The sequence below is a fragment of the Budorcas taxicolor genome, chromosome 9 (assembly GCF_023091745.1).
Source record: "Budorcas taxicolor isolate Tak-1 chromosome 9, Takin1.1, whole genome shotgun sequence".
NCBI lineage: Eukaryota > Metazoa > Chordata > Mammalia > Artiodactyla > Bovidae > Budorcas > Budorcas taxicolor.
In genome coordinates this window covers 15,913,960-15,936,495 of record NC_068918.1, presented here as the reverse complement: position 1 = coordinate 15,936,495, position 22,536 = coordinate 15,913,960, and positions in this window count along the sequence as shown.

Genomic DNA, 22,536 nt, shown 5'->3' with positions numbered 1-22,536 from the left:
GGGACAGACGTAGAGTGTACTGAGAATATTGTCTCTACCTCCGCAGGAATCATGTGACGGTAGACAATAAAGTTTTAGGTTCTAATCACCCAAATTCATTAACTGATAACTCTTTCCCTTTATGTAAAATAATTAATCATGCTCAATTAATTATTCATTAAATCCAAATATGAAATTATAATACATTATAATAATAAAGTTACTGTTATGCATAATCACTTTAAAATACTAATAACTTTTATGTAACTGAACTTTATGTTTTGCTAGGCTATTCTTTTGAAATAGTTGCTTAACCAATATTCCCCCAAAGAGTTTTTTTCCAATTTTTCAGCATTTGATGCTTTATAAATTGTTTATTAAGCCAGCTGGGCCCCTACACTTGATATTTTTGGAGAAAGAGCTTATATTCTCTTCCTATGAGTCAAGAGCACAAGCTATGAATGAGAGAGCCATGGAAAGGGGCAAAGTCTCAAGTCCAGGGCCTCAGTGAGAAGAGTCTCAGGTGTGCACGTGACTTGAAAACTGCCCTTTCTTACGCATCCTCCTATTTTACTCAAAGAAGTTCTTGCAAATCCCTTTATGTGTAACTGCAAATTAGATCTTCATTTGCTAAGTTTCTGTTAGAGAACTTAAAATTATATTACTATTTAATGGAACTAGAACAGCACCCTTCCACCCCTCCAACAATCATTGTACCTGAAAATTTCAGCCAGGTAGGGGAGAATAAGCAAAAGAGTATTGTTTTAAGAGAACAACAGATCTTCTTATAGATTCACTGGAGACATGAGCAACAAAGCAACTACGGAAAAGTCTGGTAAATCTTTGCCTGCATCTGGAATTGATAGGACAATTATTTGTCTTCTGTGAACTCAAAAAGTCAGCCTGTTGAGCACTGTATTTTTTTTTCCTAAGAATATTTGTTCTTCAACATAGTATAGTCTTTCTTGTACACAGATGTACATGATGGATGAATAGGGCAGGGCCCATGGTTTCAATGTTCTCACCCTCCAAAACTGAATTATACCAAGATGCTGCTAATTACACAATAGTTCTAAATGAAAGCTCACAGCAACAAAACTCACAGTGGGGGGTTTTAATGGATAGTATTGAATAATTGAATCTTTAGCCCCTGAAGAGGTCCTCAGCTTTTAAAGTTAAAGGCAACCAGGCCTGGCATGGGAGGGAGCCATATAATTAATACAGAGAAAAAAATAATACTAGGAACCAAAATAATTTCCTCTTTACCACATTTCCTCCCCTACACATATTTTGTACATTTATTACTTGTTTTCCATCTCATCAAGACAAGAATTATTTTCCCCTTTTATAATGTCTGTTTTATAAAAGACATTGAATAGAATATCAATTGAACACAGATAATTGAGTTCCTTTTTCCGTATTCTGAATAATTACCCTACTACTAACATTAATAATTATTTATTATTATTATTTAGCTACCATTTTTCACACACCAAGACACTGTGGTAAGACTTATGCATTAAACTAATTTTTCAGCAAACCTATGTGATACAGTAACACTTCTTCTACAGATAGGAAACTCTAGGTTCAGTAGTAAGCACATTGGCTAAGGGTATACAGACAATAAGTGCTGAAGAGGAATTCAAAGATAGGGCTTTCTATGTCTTTTATGATATGGGGGATTTCCACGCAACAGTTGTTGGTGGTGGTGGTGCTCAGTCACCAAGTTGTGTCCGACCCTTCACAACCCCATGGACTGCAGCACGCCAAGCTTCCCTCCCTCATCATCTCTGGGAGTTTGCCCAAGTGTATATCCATTGAATTAATGATGCCATCCAACCATTTCACCCTTTGTCACCCTCTTCTTCTGCCTTCAGTTTTTCCAGCATCAGGGTCTTTTCCAGAGTCGACTCTGCATCAGGTGGCCAAAGTATTCAGTTTCAGCAATGGTCCTTCCAAGTTGACTTCCCTTAGGATTGATTGGTTTGATCTCTTTGCTGTCCAAGGGACTCTCAAGAGTCTTCTCCAGCACCACAGTTTGAAAGCATCAATTCTTTAGTGTTCTGCCTTCTTTATGGTCCAGCTCTCACAGCCATACATGACTACTGGAAAGACCATTGCCTTAAATATATGGACCTTTGTCAGCAAAGTGAGGTCGTTGCTTTTTAAGACACTGTCTAGGTTTGTCATAGCTTTCCGGCCAAGAAGTAATCATCTTCTAATTTCATGGCTGAAAGAAAGTGAAAGTGAAATTTCTCAGTTATGTCCAGCTCTTTGCAACCCCATGGACTGTAGCCTACTGGGCTCCTCCATCCATGGGATTTTTCCAAGCAAGAGTACTGGAGTGGGTTGCCATTTCCTTCTCCAGGGAATCTTCCTGAACCAAGGATAGAAACCAGGTCTCCCTAATCATAGGCAGACGCCTTACTGTCTGAGCCACTAGGGAAGTCCAATCTCATGGCTAAGTACCACTAAATTGTACTTACCTCTCAAATACATTCTCTCTCCCCTCATTGGACTGGAATTGTAAGAAATGCTCAAAGCCCTTAACAGATTCTGGGTCTAGATTTCCTATTAAGATCTTAAGTTCCTCAATAAGATTAATTGTCCCCTTTTATAATGAGGGCCTGGTGTCTCAGGCAAATAATAAAGAGTCATATTTTCTTTCACATACAATCTCTTTGGGCAAAAAGGCAAAGTGCCTTCACATTGCTTCCTGGCTATTGAGGCAAACATTGGGGCAGTTCTAAATCTAACCTGCTTTTCAGGTTTGGCTTTGGGGGGTGAAACAAATCTTTATGATGCCAACTATCTCAAATATTACCAGACATTTGCATCTCTGGCTGCCACCCACCAAATATCAATGGTGCCACAAGGCCCCCACACAAACACAAACCCCACTAGGGGTGATACTGCCCCTAGTTAAGAATCACTGAGTGCATGTTTGCAGTGTTCTGCAGTCAGCAAGCAACTGCTATATAGATGCAGAAATGAGTCCTGGACTTTCCCTGCAGGGTTACATCATTTTGATCCTAGTCCAAGAATGTTAGGAGCAGATCACATGCTGCCATAGGCAGATTTGTACTAAGCCACTGCTCTAGGGCAAAACTGTATTAGATCAAGTGTGCGAGGAGTGCTGGGGGGGGCAGATCAGAACGCATGGAAGTAAAAAGTTGGTCAGTCGCCATCCTGAGTCATCATCGTGTGTAGGAAGGAAAGAAAAGAAAAAACACATTAGGAAATGCATGTCTCCAGTTCACTGGAAGTAAAGAGCGGTAGTAAAGCCTGGTTTAGTCTCCGTCTGACTTGTTGCCAGCTTCCCACACGCTACTGGCTCATGACATGAAAATCCTCTGTCTGGAACCCCTTCTGCCTTTACAGTCACTCCTCAGTCACCTAGTAACTACTTTTAGGTCCCGTGCAAGACAGGCCAACTGTCTCCTTTCATGTCTGCTGTATTTATTCTGGAAATATGTCACTCTGAAGGCTAAAAAGCTTGTTGCCCCGTTCAGCACATTTTGAGCTGTATTTTTGTAAGAAGATGTTTGGGCAATGACACACAAATTACATGCACAAAGCCAAATTAATTATTTGCAGATATGTAGCATAATTATATGGGTTTATGCTATCCATCTGTGAACCTTAGTCTCCCCTGGTGCAAGTACTGCTTACAATAAAAAGGGTTTAATAGCTTTAAGAAGAATTTATTGTGCTTACATTTGCACGAGAGTGAAGTCTTCATTCCCGGATGGTATTCATGGGATCCTGTGGGTGGAGAGGACCTTGATGAGCCAACTGGTCCATTTTCTGGCATTCAAGAGAAATAGTTGTTAAACAAATTTGGAAAGACAGTATTGAGGAATCCTCACAGCCACTTGGATGAAACATTTCATTATTTAGTATCTTTTACCCTCAAGAAATGTTTCTATTATCGTATCTACATTTCCTATGGGAATTTACACTATCCCCACTCATCTAGTGCTCACTGACTCCAGAAAATGCTCAGTTGTGTCCACACTGCGACTGAGAATTATTGAGTGATTTCTACTTCCTCTCTAGATTGACTAATATCAGTGCAATTAGACTTTCCTCATAAAGCATCATAATTTTCAGTCCATCCCATACAAATCTGCCAAACTCATTTTTAACAGTGAAGACAATCAGACACAAGGTTGGTCAGTGCATGATTACACAGTAATGAGATCATTTCAGAGGTCCTTTTATGCATTTTCTTTATTTGTATTGATGTCATGTCAGCTTTTAAGAACATAATGTGACTGACTGTGTATCCTCCAAGCCCAAGTGGCTCATTCTTATGGCACAGTGACATAAGAGCTGCTTTGGCAATTAAGCAAGACATTGAAAGAGATTTTAAAAAGAGAATAGAGCGTTTACCTTTGCCTTGGGTGTCAGGGGGTGCTTTGCAGAAGTGCCCTGCAGTTTCATCCTCTAGAATGAGAAGCAACTCTCCAGCAGGAAAGAGAAAGTTACTCTTAGAGAGAATATTCTATGACAAAAATGGATGGGATCAAAAAACAGATTCGAGGTATTTCATGCATACCAGCAAGCTGACACATAAGGTAAAAGGAATGCATGAGTGAAGGAGGAAACGTGTTGAGCACTGTTTAGGTGCTGAACGCATCACATACATGGTTCCATTTAATCTTCACCATGGTTATATACACTGACCAGTATTTTACCCATGAAACACCCAAAGTCCAGAAGCCTTATTACTTTGCCCACAGTCAGACAGAAAGTGAGGGGCAGAGCCAGGATGAGAACTTGGGACTGGCTTGATAGCAAAGGACATGCTCTGTGTTTATCATATTACTCTTATTCCAAAGCTAGTAGGTCAACAGCAGTCAGATCAGGAGGGCTTTGACTGTATCGCTGTTAACACAAAATTTGTCATTTCTTTACAGACTCAAAGAGAGTTGGAAGAGTTTTTCTTATTTTATTATATAGAAAAAAATGATAGAGATGATTTTTGTGATAGCGTGGATCTGAAATTTAAAGTAATAGAAATGTTAGTCAGAGGCTGTCAGAGGCTAAAGTAACACCCAGTTCAGACCCAGGGAAGACCTAATCTAAGGCAGTAGCAGTGAGGATGACATGGAGCAGATAGATTCATGAGCTCTTCCAAAGGTTTTATCTCCAGGGCTTGGTGACTGCTTTGATGTGGAAATGAAGGTCCATGAGGAGTCTGGGATCATTCCCAGGTTACTGACTCGGCAGAGGGTGGGGTGTGGTGAATAATGGTACAATAAATCAAGATAGTAAATGCCAGAAGAAGTAGCCAGTTTGGAAGTAAAACTTGAAGAGTTCAGCTTTGGGACATGTTGAATTTGAGAAGAAGAATGTCCTGTAGGTAAGGAGTTCTCTGGGATTTGAGTTCATAATTGCTGAGAGTTGGCAGAGAAAAGAAAACTTACCCTGGGGAAAGACATAGAGTCAAGAAAGCATGGACTGAGGATTAAACCTCAAAGGTCACTAATTTTTTTTATTTTTAGAAGCTGGGTATAGAAGAAGGAATGGGTATCAAAGATTCCAAGGACTGATTCAGGAAGTGGAAAGAGAACCAAGAAGTTTGGTGTCATAGAATCTGAGGCAGGAAAGTGTTAAAAATAAATAGTGGTGAGCACAAACACTGCAGAGAAAAAAAGTGATATGGAAACTTATGAGAGCCTTATCAGTTTGCACAGTTGTCACATTAGTGGTAAAGACTAATGGTGGTGTGTGAGGAACTAATGGGAAGTGAAGAAGTAGAAATGGTGGAATAAAGTGCATTTTAAGAGCTCAGAGTATAATCAGTGACTTGAAAGTGCAGAAATCTTAACATACATTCATGAAATTAATTTCATGATCTCTTTAAACATCTTCAGTGAGGATAATCCTTCCATGCTGGTGCTGGTGCTCAGTTGCTAAGTCTTTGCGACCCCATGCATTGTAGCCCACCAGGCTTCTTCGCTCCATGGGATTTTCCAAGCAAGAATACTGGAGTGGTTGCCATGCCCTCTTCCAGGGGATTTTCTTGACCCAGGGACCAAATCAACATCTCCTGTGTCTCCTGCATTGCGGGCAGATTCTTTACCGCTGAGCCACTGAGAAGCCCAAGAGGTGCCCTAAGAACAAGCAATTAGCTCTGAGTCCTGGTGAAGCTATTAGCATGCTCAGTGATGTGCCACCTGCTAAAGGACTCGCTTTTTTCCTGCCTGACTCATCTCCTTTTCCCCTTGACCTTGCCATGGGGACATGACATTTTGCTATACAGTCTCAGAATGTAAGCTTTCAACAGGACTTTCTTCAGGGGACCAGGCCAAGATAGAAGTGCTTGTCTTCTCTTCTTTCCACTTAACAGCAGTTTTTGTTTTTGTTTTTCCTAAAGTCTTGAAAGCAGGTCTTGACTGGTACTGCTACACCCTGTATGGCTCTATATTCAGTTAACATTGACTCTTTCCCTGGGCATCTTGGAGAGGCTCCTGGGTGGACCCTCTGACAACTCCCTTGACTCCGGCAGTGCTTCCTTTTTGGCTGCTTATTGCAAATCGCCCACTACCTGTCTCCAGTAACACAACTCTCAGCCTCTTTCTGCTGGACAACACCACTAGCAGGGTCACACTTTCTCAGGTCTGAATCCATCACAAACTCATAATTTCCCCCAACTTTAGAAAATATACTAATATGCACTTACAAATATACTTTTATATTACATATGCATGCATATTAGGAATCATTCATACATATATACACATTTGTGCTCAGTTGATCAGTCATTTCCGAGTCTTCAAGAACCCATGGACTGTAGCCTGCCAGGCTCCTCTGTCTATGGAATTTTCCAGGCAAGAACACTTGAGTGGGATGCCAATGTCTACTTCAGGAGATCTTCCCAACCCAGGGATGGGACCCTGGGCTCTTGCCTCTCCTGCTTTGGTAGGCAGATTATTTACCACTGAGGCACCTGAGGAGCCCACATATATATACACAAGCCTATATATATGCATATCTATATACATATATATCAGATTCCTTCAGTGGTCCCCTTAAGCCCCTTTTAAAAGGTATAAAGTTAAGAAGTGGCTTTGTAGAGACGTGGATGAACCTTGAAACTGTCACACTAAGCGAAGTCAGTCAGAAAGAGAAAAACAAAGTTACATATTAACACATATAAGTGGAGTCTAGAAAAGTGGTATAGATGAACATTTTTGCAAAACAGAAATAGAAACACCAACATAGAGAACAAATGTATGGACACCAAGGTGGGGAAAGGGGGTGGAATGAATCAAGAGATTGGGATTGAAACATATACAGTATTGATGCTTTTTATAAAATAGGCAACTAATGAAAACCTACTATATAGCTCAGGGAAATCTACGCAAATGCTCTGTGGTGACCTAACTGGAAAAGAAATCCAAAAAGAGGGATATATATACAGGTAGAGCTGATTTATTTTACTGTACGGTAGAAAATACCACAACATTCAGTTCAGTTCAGTTCAGTCGCTAAGTCGTGTCCGACTCTTTGCGACCCCATAAACCACAGAACACCAGGCCTCCCTGTCCATCACCAACTCCCGGAGTCCACCCAAATTCATGTCCATTGAGTTGGTAATGCCATCCAACCATCTCATCCTCTATCATCCCCTTCTCCTCCTGCTTTCAATATTTCCCAGCATCAGGGTCTTTTCCAGTGAGTCAGCCCTTTGCATCAGGTGGCCAAAGTATTGGAGTCTCAGCTTCAACATCAGTCCTTCCAATGAACACCCAGGACTGACCTCCTTTAGGACGGACTGGTTGGATCTTCTTGCAGTCCAAGGGACTCTCAAGAGTCTTCCCCAACACCACAGTTCAAAAGCATCATTTCTTCTGCACTCAGCCTTCCTTATAGTCCAACTCTCACATTCATACATGACCACAGGAAATACCATAGCCTTCACTAGACAGACCTTTGTTGGAAAGCAATATCTCTGCTTTTTAATATGCTGTCTAGGTTGGTCATAACTTTTCTTCCAAGGAGTAAGTGTCTGTATGTCATGGCGGCAGTCACCATCTGCAGTGATTTGGGAGGCCAGAAAAATAAAGTCAGCCGTTGTTTCCACTGTTTTGCCATCTATTTGCCATGAAGTGATGGGACCAGATGCCATGATCTTAGTTTTCTGAATGTTGAGCTTTAAGCCAACTTTTTCACTCTCCTCTTTCATTTTCATCAAGAGACTCTTTAGTTCTTCACTTTCTGCCATAAGGGTGGTGTCATCTTCATATTGGAAGTTATTGACATTTCTCTCAGCAATCTTGATTCTAGCTTGTTTCTTCCAGCCCAGCGTTTCTCTTGATGTACTCTGCATATAAGTTAAATAAGCAGGGTGACAATATACAGCCTCGATGTACTCCTTTTCCTATTTGGAACTAGTCTGTTCTTCCATGTCCAGTTCTAACTGTTGCTTCCTAACCTGCACACAGATTTCTCAGGAGGCAGGTCAGGTAGTCTGCTATTCCCATCTGTTTAAGAATTTTCCACAGTCTGTGGCTCTGTATGCAGGCCAGGAAGCAACAGTGTCAGACTTTATTTTGGGGGGGCTCCAAAATCACTGCAGATGGTGATTGCAGCCATGAAATTAAAAGATGCTTACTCCTTGGAAGAAAAGTTATGACCAACCTAGATAGTATATTCAAAAGCAGAAACATTACTTTGCCAACAAAGGTCCGTCTAGTCAAGGCTATGGTTTTTCCAGTGGTCATGTATGGATGTGAGAGCTGGACTGTGCAGAAGGCTGAGCACCGAAGAATGGATGCTTTTGACCTGAGGTGTTGGAGAAGACTCTTGGGAGTCCCCCGGACTGCAAGGAGATCCAACCAGTCCATTCTAAAGGAGATCAACCCTGGGATTTCTTTGGAAGAAATGATGCTAAAGCTGAAGCTCCAGTACTTTGGCCACCTCATGAGAAGTGTTGACTCATTGGAAAAGACTCTGATGCTGGGAGGGATTGGGGGCAGGAGGAGAAGGGGACGACCGAGAATGAGATGGCTGGATGGCATCACGGACTTGATGGACGTGAGTCTGAGTGAACTCCGGGAGATGGTGATGGACAGGGAGGCCTGGCGTGCTGCAATTCATGGGGTCACAAAGAGTCGGACACGACTGAGTGACTGAACTGAACTGAACTGTGGTGATCCACACAGTCAAAGGCTTTGGCATAGTCAATAAAGCAGAAATAGATGTCTTTTCTGGAACTCTTTTGCTTTTCAATGATCCAACAGATGTTTGCAATTTGATCTCTGGTTCCTCTGCCTTTTCTAAAACCAACTTGAACATCTGGAAGTTCACAATTCACGTATTGCTGAAGCCTGGCTTGGAGAATTTTGAGCATTACTTTAGTAGCCTGTGAGATGAGTGCAATTGTGTGGAAGTCTGAGCATTCTTTGGCATTGCCTTTCTTTGGGATTGGAATGAAACCTGACCTTTTCCAGTTCTGTGGCCGCTGCCGAGTTTTCCAAATTTGCTGGCATATCGAGTGCAGCACTTTCACAGCATCATCTTTCAGGATTTGAAAGAGCTCCACTGGAATTCCATCACCTCCACTGGTTTGTTTATATTGATGCTTCCTAAGGCCCACTTGACTTCACATCAGGATGTCTGGCTCTAGGTGAGTGATCACACCATAGTGATTATCTGGGTCGTGAAGATCCTTTTTGTACAGTTCTTCTGTGTATTCTTGCCACCTCTTCTTAATATCTTCTGCTTCTCTTAGGTCCCTACCGTTTCTGTCCTTATTGAGCCCATCTTTGCATGAAATGTTCCCTTGGTATCTCTAATTTTCTTGAAGAGATCTCTAGTCATTCCCATTGTATTGTTTTCCTCTACTTCTTTGCATTGATCACTGAGGAAGTCTTTCTTATCTCTCCTTGCTATTCTTTGGAACTCTGCATTCAAATGGGTATATCTTTCCTTTTCCCCTTTGTTTTTTGCTTCCCTTCTTTTCACAGCTATTTGTAAGGATGGGAATGGGAGAATTTAACTCTGATGTCCATTATATCTACTCCTGTGGGCAGGAATCCCTTAGAAGAAATGGAGTAGCCATCATAGGCAACAAGAGTCTGAAATGCAATACTTGGATGCAATCTCAAAAATGACAGAATGATTTCTGTTTGTTTCCAAGGCAAACCATTCAATATCACGGTAATCCAAGTCTATGCCCTGACCAGTAATGCTGAAGAATCTGAAGTTGAACAGTTCTATGAAGATCTACAAGATCTTCTAGAACTAACACCCAAAAAAGATGTCCTTTTCATTACAGGGGACTGCAATGCAAAAGTAAGAAGTCAAGAAACACCTGGAGTAACAGGAAAATTTGGCCTTGGAGTACGGAATGAAGCAGGGCAAAGGCTAATAGAGTTCTTCCAAGAGAACACACTGGTCATAGAAAACATCCTCTTCCAACAACACAAGAGAAGACTCTACACATGGACATCACCAGATGGTCAACACCGAAATCAGACTGATTATATTCTTTGCAGCCAAAGATGGAGAAACTCTATACAGTCAGCAAAAACAAGATCAGGAGCTGACAGTGGCTCAGATCATGAACTCCTTATTGCCAAATTCAGACTGAAATTGAAGAAAGTAGGGAAAACCACTAGACCATTCAGGTATGACCTAAATCAAACACAACATTATAAGGCAACTATACTCCCCCCAAAATTAATTAATTAATTACAGTGAGGTTGCACCTTCATTCCTCTGGGCGAGGGAAAGGACGAGATAGGCTCACAGTGCACAAAATGTTCTCTTCAAATATCTGTCTCAGAAAACATTCTCCTTTATTTCTAACCATGGATAACCTTCTATTCTTAATATATGAGCTGTTCAAAAATGAAATAACACATCTTTGATTATCTACTTTGAAAATGCACATAAAATCTAGTATCTCCTCTGATTGTTTTGTCTAGACAAAATCCACTCTTATTGTACAAAAAAGATCTTCACAACCCAGATAATCATGAAGGTGTGATCACTCACCTAGAGCCAGACATCCTTGAATGTGAAGTCAAGTGGGCCTTAGAAAAACATCACTACAAACAAAGCCAATGGAGGTGATGGAATTCCAGTTGAGCTATTTCAAATCCTGAAAGATCATGCTGAAAGATCATGCTGAAAGTGCTGCACTCAATATGCCAGCAAATTTGGAAAACTCAGCAGCGGCCACAGGACTGGAAAAGGTCAGCTTTCATTCCAATCCCAAAGAAAGGCAATGCCAAAGAATGCTCAAACTACCACAGAATTGCACTCATCTCACAGGCTACTAAAGTAATGCTCAAAATTCTCCAAACCAGGCTTCAGCCATACGTGAACCGTGAACTTCCTGATGTTCAAGCTGGTTTTAGAAAAGGCAGAGGATCGAGAGATCAAATTGCCAACATCTGCTGGATCATGGAAAAAGCAAGAGAGTTCCAGAAAAACTTCTACTTCTGTTTCATTGACTATGCCAAAGCCTTTGACTGTGTGGATCACAAAAAACTGTGGAAAATTCTGAAAGAGATGGGAATACCAGACCACCTGGTCTGCCTCTTAAGAAACCTATATGCAGGTCAGGAAACAACAGTTAGAACTGGACATGGAACAACAGACTGGTTCCAAATAGGAAAAGGAGTACGTCAAGGCTGTATATTGTCACCCTGCTTACTTAACTTCTATGCAGAGTACATCATGAAAAACGCTGGGCTGGATGAAGCACAAGCTGAAATCAAGATTGCCAGGAGAAATATCAATAACCTCAGATATGCAGACAACACCACCCTTATGGCAGAAAGTGAAGAGGAACTCAAAACCCTCCTGATGAAAGTGAAAGAGGAGAGTGAAAAAGTTGGCTTAAAGCTCAACATTCAGAAAACAAAGATGATGGCATCTGGTCCCATCACTTCATGGGAAATAGATGGGGAAACAGTAGAAACAATGTCAGACTTTATTTTTCTGGGCTCCAAAATCACTGCAGATGGTGATTGCAGCCATGACATTAAAAGACACTTACTCCCTGGAAGGAAAGTTATGACCAACCTTGACAGCATATTAAAAAGCAAACATTACTTGCCAACAAAGGTCCGTCTAGTCAAGGCTATGGTTTTTCCAGTAGTCATGTATGGATGTGAGAGTTGGACTGTGAAGAAAGCTGAGCGACCAAGAATTGATGCTTTTGAACTGTGGTGTTGGAAAAGACTCTTGAGAGTCCCTTGGACTGCAAGGAGATCCAACCAGTCCATCTAAAGGAGGTCAGTCCTGGGTGTTCATTGGAAGGACTGATGTTGAAGCTGAGACTCCAATACTTTGGCCACCTGATGCAAAGAGCCGACTTATTGGAAAAGACTCTGATGCTGGGAGGGATTGGGGGCAGGATGAGAAGGGGACGACAGAGGATGAGATGGCTGGATGGCATCACCTACTCGATGGACATGAGTTTGGGTAAACTCCAGGAGTTGGTGATAGACAAGGAGGCCTGGCGTGCTGCGAATCATGGGGTCGCAAATAGTCAGACATGACTGAGCGACTGAACTGAACTGAACTGTCTTTTTAATGAAAATGGTGAGAAGTAATATATAGTTAAAGAGAGGCAAAGAGTTTAAGTAGTACTTTTAAATTTTATTTTATTTTGATGGAAATCAAGAAAGCTTTACTATACAGATTCAAAATGGACTTTTCAAAGAAGAAAAGATTTAAAATCTACATTAACAAAAGTATATTATTTTCATGTGGTTAGTTTTCTTATCCACAGAGTGGAGCTAATAATACCTACTGATATAGAGATTTTGTGAATATTAAATGCAATAAAAATGTTAAAGATGTTAGGTATACCTGGCCTAGATAGAGAAAAAGCATAAAGATTCTGGAATCTATTAAGCTGAATATTTTTTTTTAGATTTTTCTAGAATCATGATGTAGATGTCTGTTTTTAACTCTACTGTGAATCTATCAGTTTTCAGGGTTTCAGTAACCTGGATGAGAGTAATGTAAGAGGATTTACTCTTTATAAATATAAAATCTCTTTCTTTTCAAGGAGTCTGTGAAATTGACTTTAGTATAAATCTTTGTCTTTTAGTCCCTACAATTTGCAATATAATTCATATATATGTGTGAATTTATATTATATTACATTAGTGCTAAGTCACTTCATTCGTGTCTGACTCTTTGCAACCCTATGGACTATAGCCTGCCAGGTTCCTCTGTCCATGATATTCTCCAGAAAAGAATACTGGAGGGAGTTGCCATTTCCTCTTCTAGGGGGTCTTCCCAAGCCAGGGGTGGAACCCACCTCTCTTTCATCTCCTGCGTGGGCAGGTGGGTTCTTTACCACTAGTGCCACCTGGGAAGCATTATTGTATTAGCCTAAATTTTCTCCCTTTTTAGGAACATTCTGATCTTTTATGTGGTTTTATAATAACTGGTGTCTTTGAACTGATTTGAACCTAGTTGTTTTATTAAACTGCAAGAAAATCATCCAGGTCTGCTGATTTCACTTTTCTACTGAGGCAACTTTAATCTTTAACAAATTGATAATAATAGAAAAATTGACAGATACTGAGCACTTCATGTAAGGTACTGTGGTAAGGAGGTTACTTGCATTAATACACCCAAAGATCTTATGAGACAGATAGTTTTACTATCCCCATTCATGGAATTTTTTTAAATGAGGCTTAGAGAAGGCTTCCCTTGTAGCTCAGTCGGTAAGGAATCTGCCTGCAGTGCAGGAGACCCGGGTTCGATCCCTGGGTTGGGAAGATCCCCTGGAGAAGGAAATGGCAACCCACTCCAGTATCCTTGCCTGGAAAATCTCATGGACAGAGGAACCTGGTGGATTGCAGTCCATGGGGTCGCAAAGAGTAGGGCATGACTGAGCAACTAACACACACACAGAGAAGTTAAGTTTTCAAAATGATTCTAAGATTTGCCAATATCTTAAAAGCAGCACATTTCCCATTAGGATGAGAGTCTTATTAAGGAGACGGAGAGAAGTGATCTTGTACACTGTGGTCTCTAGCTCTTTGCCCAAATATGGTGACCTCCCATGGAGCAGCCTCTGCCCTCACTTCGACTCTGCCCACCTCAGAAACATACCTCAATCATAATGAATTACCACAAATAGAGTTTTTGTTGAAGAATTCATGATACAGAACATCTTCCTTGAAAAATTGCATCACGTCGGAAGAACAAGATGGCAGAGGAGTAGGTGGATGTGGAGTACATCTCTCTCCACAGATACATCAGGGATACACCTTCAGACACAGAAGTGCACGCAGAACACCAGCTGAGAGCAGACAGGAGTACCTGACCAGCGGAAAAGAATATATAGAACAACGCAAAACTCGGGAGGATGAAGGAACTAGGGGGGAAAACAAGAGTGTTTGTAGGACTGGACCTGCCCTCAGCAGGTGGGGGAACTGAAGCAGGGGTCCAGTCCCCAGAGCAGGGCAATTTTCTGAGTCAGAGGAGAAACATTTAAGGCTGAGAGTGAAAGAGCTGATCTGTTGCAGCCTACATGGAGTGAGAATCAGACAGCCCTTGCCGCAGCCATACACACCCTGGACAGGAACGCTGGTCTCCTAGAAGGCACAGCAGCTGGGAGCTGGAGTTTAGGGATTGTGGAGCAATCCCAGGGTGAAGGCTGCTGCTGACTGCAGAGAGATGGATTGAGGGGATGTGAGGGAGGAGACTGTGGTGGGAAATGCCAGTGGAGGAAAGCCAAGCAGCCATGGAAGCGAGGCGATACTGCTGAGTCACACGTGGGGGCTGGAGCCATCACTATAGCTTCTCTCTCTCCCCACACACCAGCACTGGCAGCTGAACAATAGAGAGGCTGGTCCATTAAACTCTTGAGGAACTGACCTACAGAGTAGGACCCTACCCGGTGTGTCCCTTTAAGTGCCTGATGTGCCAATCTACAGAGTAGGACCCCAGCCAGGGTGTCTCCCTCTATGTGCCTGCCGCACAGAACAGAGAAAGACCCCAAGCAAGGGCACCTGTAAGTGCCTGAAAGGGCAGAGTTACGGAGAAAGACTGACCAAAGAGGCCTTCTGGTTGCCAGCTACAAGAGGCTTGAAAAAAGACTGATAGGCCATAATTCCTGCAGAAGAAGCAGTCCATGTTCCTGCGCACTTGGTGCCGCCAGGGTCCCCACAAGCCAAGCAGCTGTGCCACCTTCACGCTCAACTCTCACTGGGGAACTTCCACAAGCAAAAAAAAGTTTTCCATCTATGCATGCAGGGTCACTTCAGTCGTGTCTGACTCTTTGCGACCCTGTAGACTGTGGTCTTCCAGGCTTCTCTGTCAGGGAAGCGGGTCCTCCAGCCAAGAATTCTGGAGTGTACTGGCCAATACTGGTTGCCATACCCTTCCAGAGCACTATATTTCCTGCTGCCCTAGCTGCCAATGCCCCTGAGGACCTGGTGCAGCCAGAACCCCTGCAACCCAAGCAGCTGAACCACCTCCGCACCTGGCCCTCAAGGGCAGCCTCAGGAGCTAAACCCCAGTGGGCAACCAACATGTAGAGGTGGAAATAAAACCACAATTGAAACCCAGGGGCAGTGTGGCTAAGGAAGAAGACCCAAAACCTTCCCACCAGATGTACAAGCAGCAGATGAAATCCACACGCTCAACCAGGCAGACTCTGTGTCTCTCTCCCTTTGTTTGCTTTTCCTACTGTTCTTTTCCCCTTGTGGTTAATCTTCAATGTGTATAAGTCTTCTTTATCTACCTCTTTTTTCTTTTCTTTTTCTTCTTTTTGGCTGCATCCAGCAGTATGTGGGACTTTCATTTCCTAGCCAGGGAATGAACCTGGGCCCTCTGCAATGGAAATGTAGAGGCTTAACCACTGGGCCATGGGGAAAGTCCCTACCTCTATTTAACTTTGCATATCTATTCTTTCTTTCTTTTCTTTCTTTCCTTTCCTCTTAACATATTTGTTAGTTTTATTTTCATTGCTTTATTCCCCAATTGACACCTTGCTTTAGTTTTGTTTTCCAGTTTGTGCTTTAGTTTTGTATATAAAAGGCCATTGAGAGCTCCCACAAAAGAAAACACACTAGTTCTGATAACTGTGCACATTGGAGGCAAGAATACAGAGGAGTAGGACCAGATTAGAATCTGAGCTGCCCTCAGAGGAGGTCCAGAGATCAGCACAGTGTTAGAGGGCATCCTAGGGAGGTGAGGTGGACTGTGACCCCCAGCGAGGGAAAGGACTGACAGCAGTGACTCGAGAAAAACATTCATTATTCTTATTATTTTACTTGTTCTGTAGATTCTTTTGGATTTTTTCTTTTTTTTCCTTTTCTCCCCCCTCTGTTGTAGATGTCGATTTTATTGGCACTGAGAAATCCAGGAAAGCTTTGAGCTTTTTCTTTTCCTCAGGCACATTTTCTATTGTTGTCATAAACCTCTGCCTCTACATTGGGTTTTTGCAGTTCTGTGAAAAACTCCTAAAGGAGTTTACCTCTCCCCACCCCCCTTTTTTCTTTCTTTTCTTCTTCCTTTTTTTTATTTTCTCTTTTTTATAATTTTAATTTTTAAACCTACTGTTCTTTTCCCCTTGTGGTTAATCATTAATGTATATAAATCTTCTTATCTACCTCTATTTAACTTTTCATATCTATTCTTTCTTTTTTTTCCTTCCTCTTCTCTCAACATATTTGTTAGCTTTGTTTTCCTTGCTTTATTCCCCACTTGGCACCTTGCTTAATTTTGTTTTCCAGTTTATGCTTAAGTTAGTTTTGTTAACTGGTAAATATAATTTTTTATTTCCTTTGTTCGCCAGATCAATCTACTGTACTTTACTTGTGTTGGACTGTTTTCACTTTGCTCATGGGTATATATTCAATTAATTTTAATTAGTTTGCTTGACTTTGTAACTGCCATTTGTCTGAGGTTCTTCTTTGGTTTCTTATTTTTGGATATTTTTTTTAATCTCTCTTAATGCCACAACAAACCACTTGTGGAAATTTCATTCCTGACCAGAAATCAAACCCTGAGCCTTTGGAGTGGGAGCACAGACTCCAAGATGGTAGACTCCCAGAGAACAAATCCTGGAGAGTATCAAATAGTGAGAACTCACACAAAGGGAAGCACTTGAATGCAAGACCTGGCATCGCCCAACCACCAGTAGCATCCTGTGCAGGATGCTTCATCTAAACAACAAACAAAACAAAAACATAAACCCAATCATCAGCAGACAGGAGTACCACCTCACTCAGCCTTGCCCGTCAGAGGAAAAACAAACAAACAAAAACTCAGCACAAATCTCACCCTATACAAGCTCACACAAACCACTGGATGAAACTTATGAGGGCAGAAATCAAAAGGAAGAAAGAATTCAACCTTCCTCAAGGAAAGATTCAACTTCCCTTGAAGCCTGAGAAAAGGAGCCCTCAAACACAATAACTTAAAAAAATAATAATGAAAAGGCAGAGAAATACTGCACAAATGAAGGAACAAACTAGAAACACAGAAATCCAAATAAAAGAAGAGGAAATAGGCAAACTACCTGAAAAAGAATTCAGAATGATGATAGCAAAGATGATCAAAAACCCTGAAAACAAAATGGAGAAAATGCAAGAATCAATTAACAAAGACCTATAAGATTAAAGAATAAACACACAGAGACAAACAATTACTGAAATTAAAAATACTCTGGAAGGAATCAATAGCAGAATATCTGAAACAGAAGAACGAATCAGTGAGCTGGAAGATAAAATGTTGGAAATGACTTCTGAAGAGCAGAATAAAATAAAAAGAATGAAAAGAGCTGAGGATAGTCTCAGAGACCTCTGGGGCCATATCAAAAGCACCAACATTCAAATTATAGGGGTCTTGGAAGAAGAAGAGAAAAAGAAAGGGTATGAGAAAATTTTTGAAGAGATTATAGTTGAAAATTTCCCCAACATGGAAAAGTAAATTGTCAATCAAGTCCAAGAGGCACCAAGAGTCCCATGCAGGATAAACCCAAGGAGAAACATGCCAAGACACATGCTAATCAAATTAACACAGATTAAATACAAAGAAAGAATATTAGAAGCAGCAAGGGAGAAGCAACAAGTAATATACAAGGGGAATGCCATACGCTGAACAGCTGATCTTTCAGCAGAAACTCTACAGGCCAGAAGGGAATGGCAGGATATATTTAAAGTACTGAAAGGGAAAAATCTACAAGCAAGATTAGTGTAGCCAGCAAGGATCTCATTCAAAACTGATGGAGAAATAAAATGCCCTTCAGATAACCAAAAGTTAAGAGAATTCAGTACCACCAAACCAGGTTTACCACAAATGTTAAAGGGACTTATATAGTCAAAAAATACAACAGAAGAAAAAAGATCTACAAAATCAACCCCAAACAATTAAGAAAAGGGCAATAGGAACATATATATCAATAATTAATTTAAATGGATTAAATGCTCCAACCAAAAGACACAAACTGGCTGAATGCATACAAAAACAAGACCCATATATATGCTGTCTATTAGAAACCCACTTCAGACCTCAAGACACATATAGACTGAAAGTGACAGGATGGAAAAATATATTCCATGCAAATGAGAAGCAAAAGAAAGCTGGAGTGACAATCCCCATATCAGAAAAAATAGACCTTAAAATAAAGAAGATTACAAGAGATAAGGAAGGACACTACATAATGATCAAGGGATCAATCCAAGAGAAAGACATAGCAATTGTAAATATCTATGCACCCAACATACGAGCAACCTCAATACATAAGACAAACACTAAGCAGAAATTGACGGTAACACAATAGTAGGAGACTTTAACACCCCACTCACACCAATGGACAGATCATCAAAACAGAAAACTAATAAGGAAACACAAGTCTTAAATGATACATTAGATGAGATGGATCTCATTGATATCTTCAGGACATTCCATCCAAATGCAGAAAAATACACCTTATTCTCAACTGCATGGAATATTCTCCAGGATAGGCCATATCTTGGGTCACAAATCAAACCTCACTAAATTTAAGAAAATTGAAATCATATCAAGCATCTTCTCTGACCACAACACTATGAGACTAGATATCAATTACAAGGAAAAAAAGTGTAAGAAACACAAACACATGGAGATTAAACAACACATTTCTAAATAACCAACAGGTTACTGAAGAAATTGAAAGGGAAATAAAAAAAATTCTAGAAACAAATGATAATGAAAACACAACTCAAAACTTATGGGATGCAGCAAAAGCAGTCCTAAGAGGGAAGTTTATAGCAACACAATCCTACCTCAAGAAACAAGAAAAACATCGAATACACAACCTAACTTTACACCTAAAACAACTGTGAAAAGAAGAAGAAAAAATACCCAACATTAGTAGAAGGAAAGAAATCATAGAGATCCAAGGAGAAATAAATGAAAAAGAAATGAAAGAATCAATAGTAAAGATTAATAAAATGAAAAGCTAGTTCTCTGAGAAGATAAATAAAATTGACCAACCTTTAGCCAGACTCATCAAGAAAAAAAGAAGAATCAAATCAACAAAATTAGAAATGAAAAAGAAGAGGTTTCAACAGACAATGCAGGAATACAAAAGATTATAAGAGACTATTATGAACAACTATATGGCAATAAAATAGATAACCTGGAAGAAATGGACAGATTCTTGGAAAAGTTCAATCTTCCAAGACTGAACCAGGAAGAAATATAAATTATGAACAACCCAATTACAAGCACTGAAAAAAAGTTGTGATTAAAAAAAAAAAAAAATCTCCCAAAACACAAAATCCCAGGACCAGAAGGCTTCACAGGAGAATTCTATCAAACGTTTAGAGAAAAGCTAATGCCTATTCTTCTAAAATTATCCCCAAAAATTGCAGAGGAAAGAACACTTCCAAACTCATCCTACAAGGCCACCATCACCCTGACACCAAAACCAAACAAAGAAAACATGAAAAAAGAAAACTATAGGTCAATATCACTGATGAACATAGATGCAAAACTCCTCAACAAAATTTTAGCAAACAGAATTCAGCAACACATCAAAAAGCTCATACACCATGATCAAGATGGGTTTATTCCAGGGACACAAGGATTCTTCAATATACAGAAATCAATCAATGTGATACACAATATTAACAAATTGAAAGATAAAAACCAAATGACCATCTCAATAGATGCAGAAAAAGCCTTTGACAAAATTCCGTACCCATTCATGATTAAAATTCTTCAAAAAATGGGCATAGAAGGAACCTATCTCAACATAGTAAAGGCCATGTATGATAAGCCTACAGCAAACATTATTCTCAATGGTGAAAACTGAACGCATTTCCCATAAGATCTGGAACAAGAAAAGGGTATCTACTTTAGTCATTATTATTCAACATAGTTCTGGAAGTCATGGCTACAGCAATCAGAGAAGAAAAAGAATAAAACGAATCCAGGTCAGAAAAGAAGTAAAACTCTCTCTGCAGATGATGTGATACTGTACAAAGAAAACCCTAAATATAGTATCAGAAAATTACTAGAGCTAATCAATGAGTTTAGCAAAGTTGCAGGATACAAAATCACAGAAATTAGGATATAGAAATCATTTGCATTTCTATATACTAACAATGAAAATTCAGAAAGAGAAATTAAGGAATCAAACCCATTCACCATTGCAACAAAAAGACACTAAAGAAAATTACAACACACTAAAGAAAATTACAAGACACTAAAGAACACTAAAGAGCAATGAAAAATCAGAAAGAGAAATTAAGGAATCAAATCCATTCACCATTGCAACAAAAATAATTAAATATCTAGGAATAAACTTACCTAAGGAGACAAAAGAACTGAAAATTACACAGAAAATTGCAGAAACACAGAAAATTGCAAGACACTGAAGAAAGAAATCAAAGATGACATAAACATATGGCGAGATATTCCATGTTCCCAAGTAGGAAGAATCAATATTGTAAAAATGACTATACTACCAAACACAATCTACAGATTCAATGTGATCGCTGTCAAATTACCAACGGCATTTTTCACAGAACTGGAACAAAAAATTTCACAGTTCTTATGGAAACACAAAAGACCTCAAATAGCCAAAGCAGTCTGGAGAAAGAAGAATGGAGCTGGAGGAATCGACCTTCTTGACTTCAGATTATACTACAAAGAAAGCTACAGTCATCAAGACAGTATGGTACTGGCACAAAAACAGAAATATAGACCAATGGAACAAGATAGAAAGCCCAGAAATAAACCTATGCATCTATGGATACCTTATTTTTTAAAAAGGAGGCAAGAATATACAATTGGACAAAGACAGACTCTTCAATAAGTGATGCTGGGAAAACAGGACAGCTATTTGTAAAAGAATGAAATTAAATTACTTCCTAACAACATACACATGGAACAACAGACTGGTTCCAAATAGGAAAAGGAGTACATTGAGGCTGTATGTTGTCACCCTGCTTATTTAACTTATATGCAGAGTACATCATGAGAAACGCTGGGCTGGAAGAAGCGCAAGCTGGAATCAAGATTGCCAGGAGAAATATCAATAACCTCAGATATGCAGATGACACCACCCTTATGGCAGAAAGTGAAGAGGAACTCAAAACCCTCCTGATGAAAGTGAAAGAGGAGAGTGAAAAAGTTGGCTTAAAGCTCAACATTCAGAAAACGAAGATCATGGCATCTGGTCCCATCACTTCATGGGGAATAGATGGGGAAACAGTGGAAACAATGTCAGACTTTATTTTGGGGGGGGCTCCAAAATCACTGCAGATGGTGATTGCAGCCATGAAATTAAAAGACGCTTACTCGTTGGAAGAAAAGTTATGACCAACCTAGATAGCATATTCAAAACCAGAGACATTACTTTGCCACAAAGGTCCGTCTAGTCAAGGCTATGGTTTTTCCAGTGGTCATGTATGGATGTGAGAGTTGGACTGTGAAGAAGGCTGAGCACCGAAGAATTGATGCTTTTGAACTGTGGTGTTGGAGAAGACTCTTGAGAGTCCCTTGGACAGCAAGGATATCCAACCAGTCCATCAAAAGGAGATAAGTCCCGGGTGTTCATTGGACGGAATGATGCTAAAGCTGAAACTCCAGTACTTTGGCCACCTAATGTGAGAGTTGACTCATTGGAAAAGAATCTGATTCTGGGAGGGATTGGGGGCAGGAGGAGAAGGGGACGACAGAGGATGAGATGGCTGGATGGCATCACCAACTCGATGGACATGAGTTTGGGTGAACTCTGGGAGTTGGTGATGGACAGGGAGGCCTGGCGTTGCAAAGAGTCAGACACGACTGAGCGACTAAACTCAACTGAACTGAACTGAACACCATACACATAGATAAACTCAAAATGGATTAAAGATGTAAATGTAAGACAAGGAACTATAAAACTCTTAGAGGAAGACATGAAACACTCAATGACATAAATCAAACAAGATCCTCTATGACCCACCTCCTAGAGTAATGGAAATAAAAACAAAAGTAAACAAGTGGGACCTGATTAAATGTAAAAGCTTTTGTACAGCAAAGGAAGCTATAAGCAAGGTGAAAAGACAACCACTCAGAAAGGGA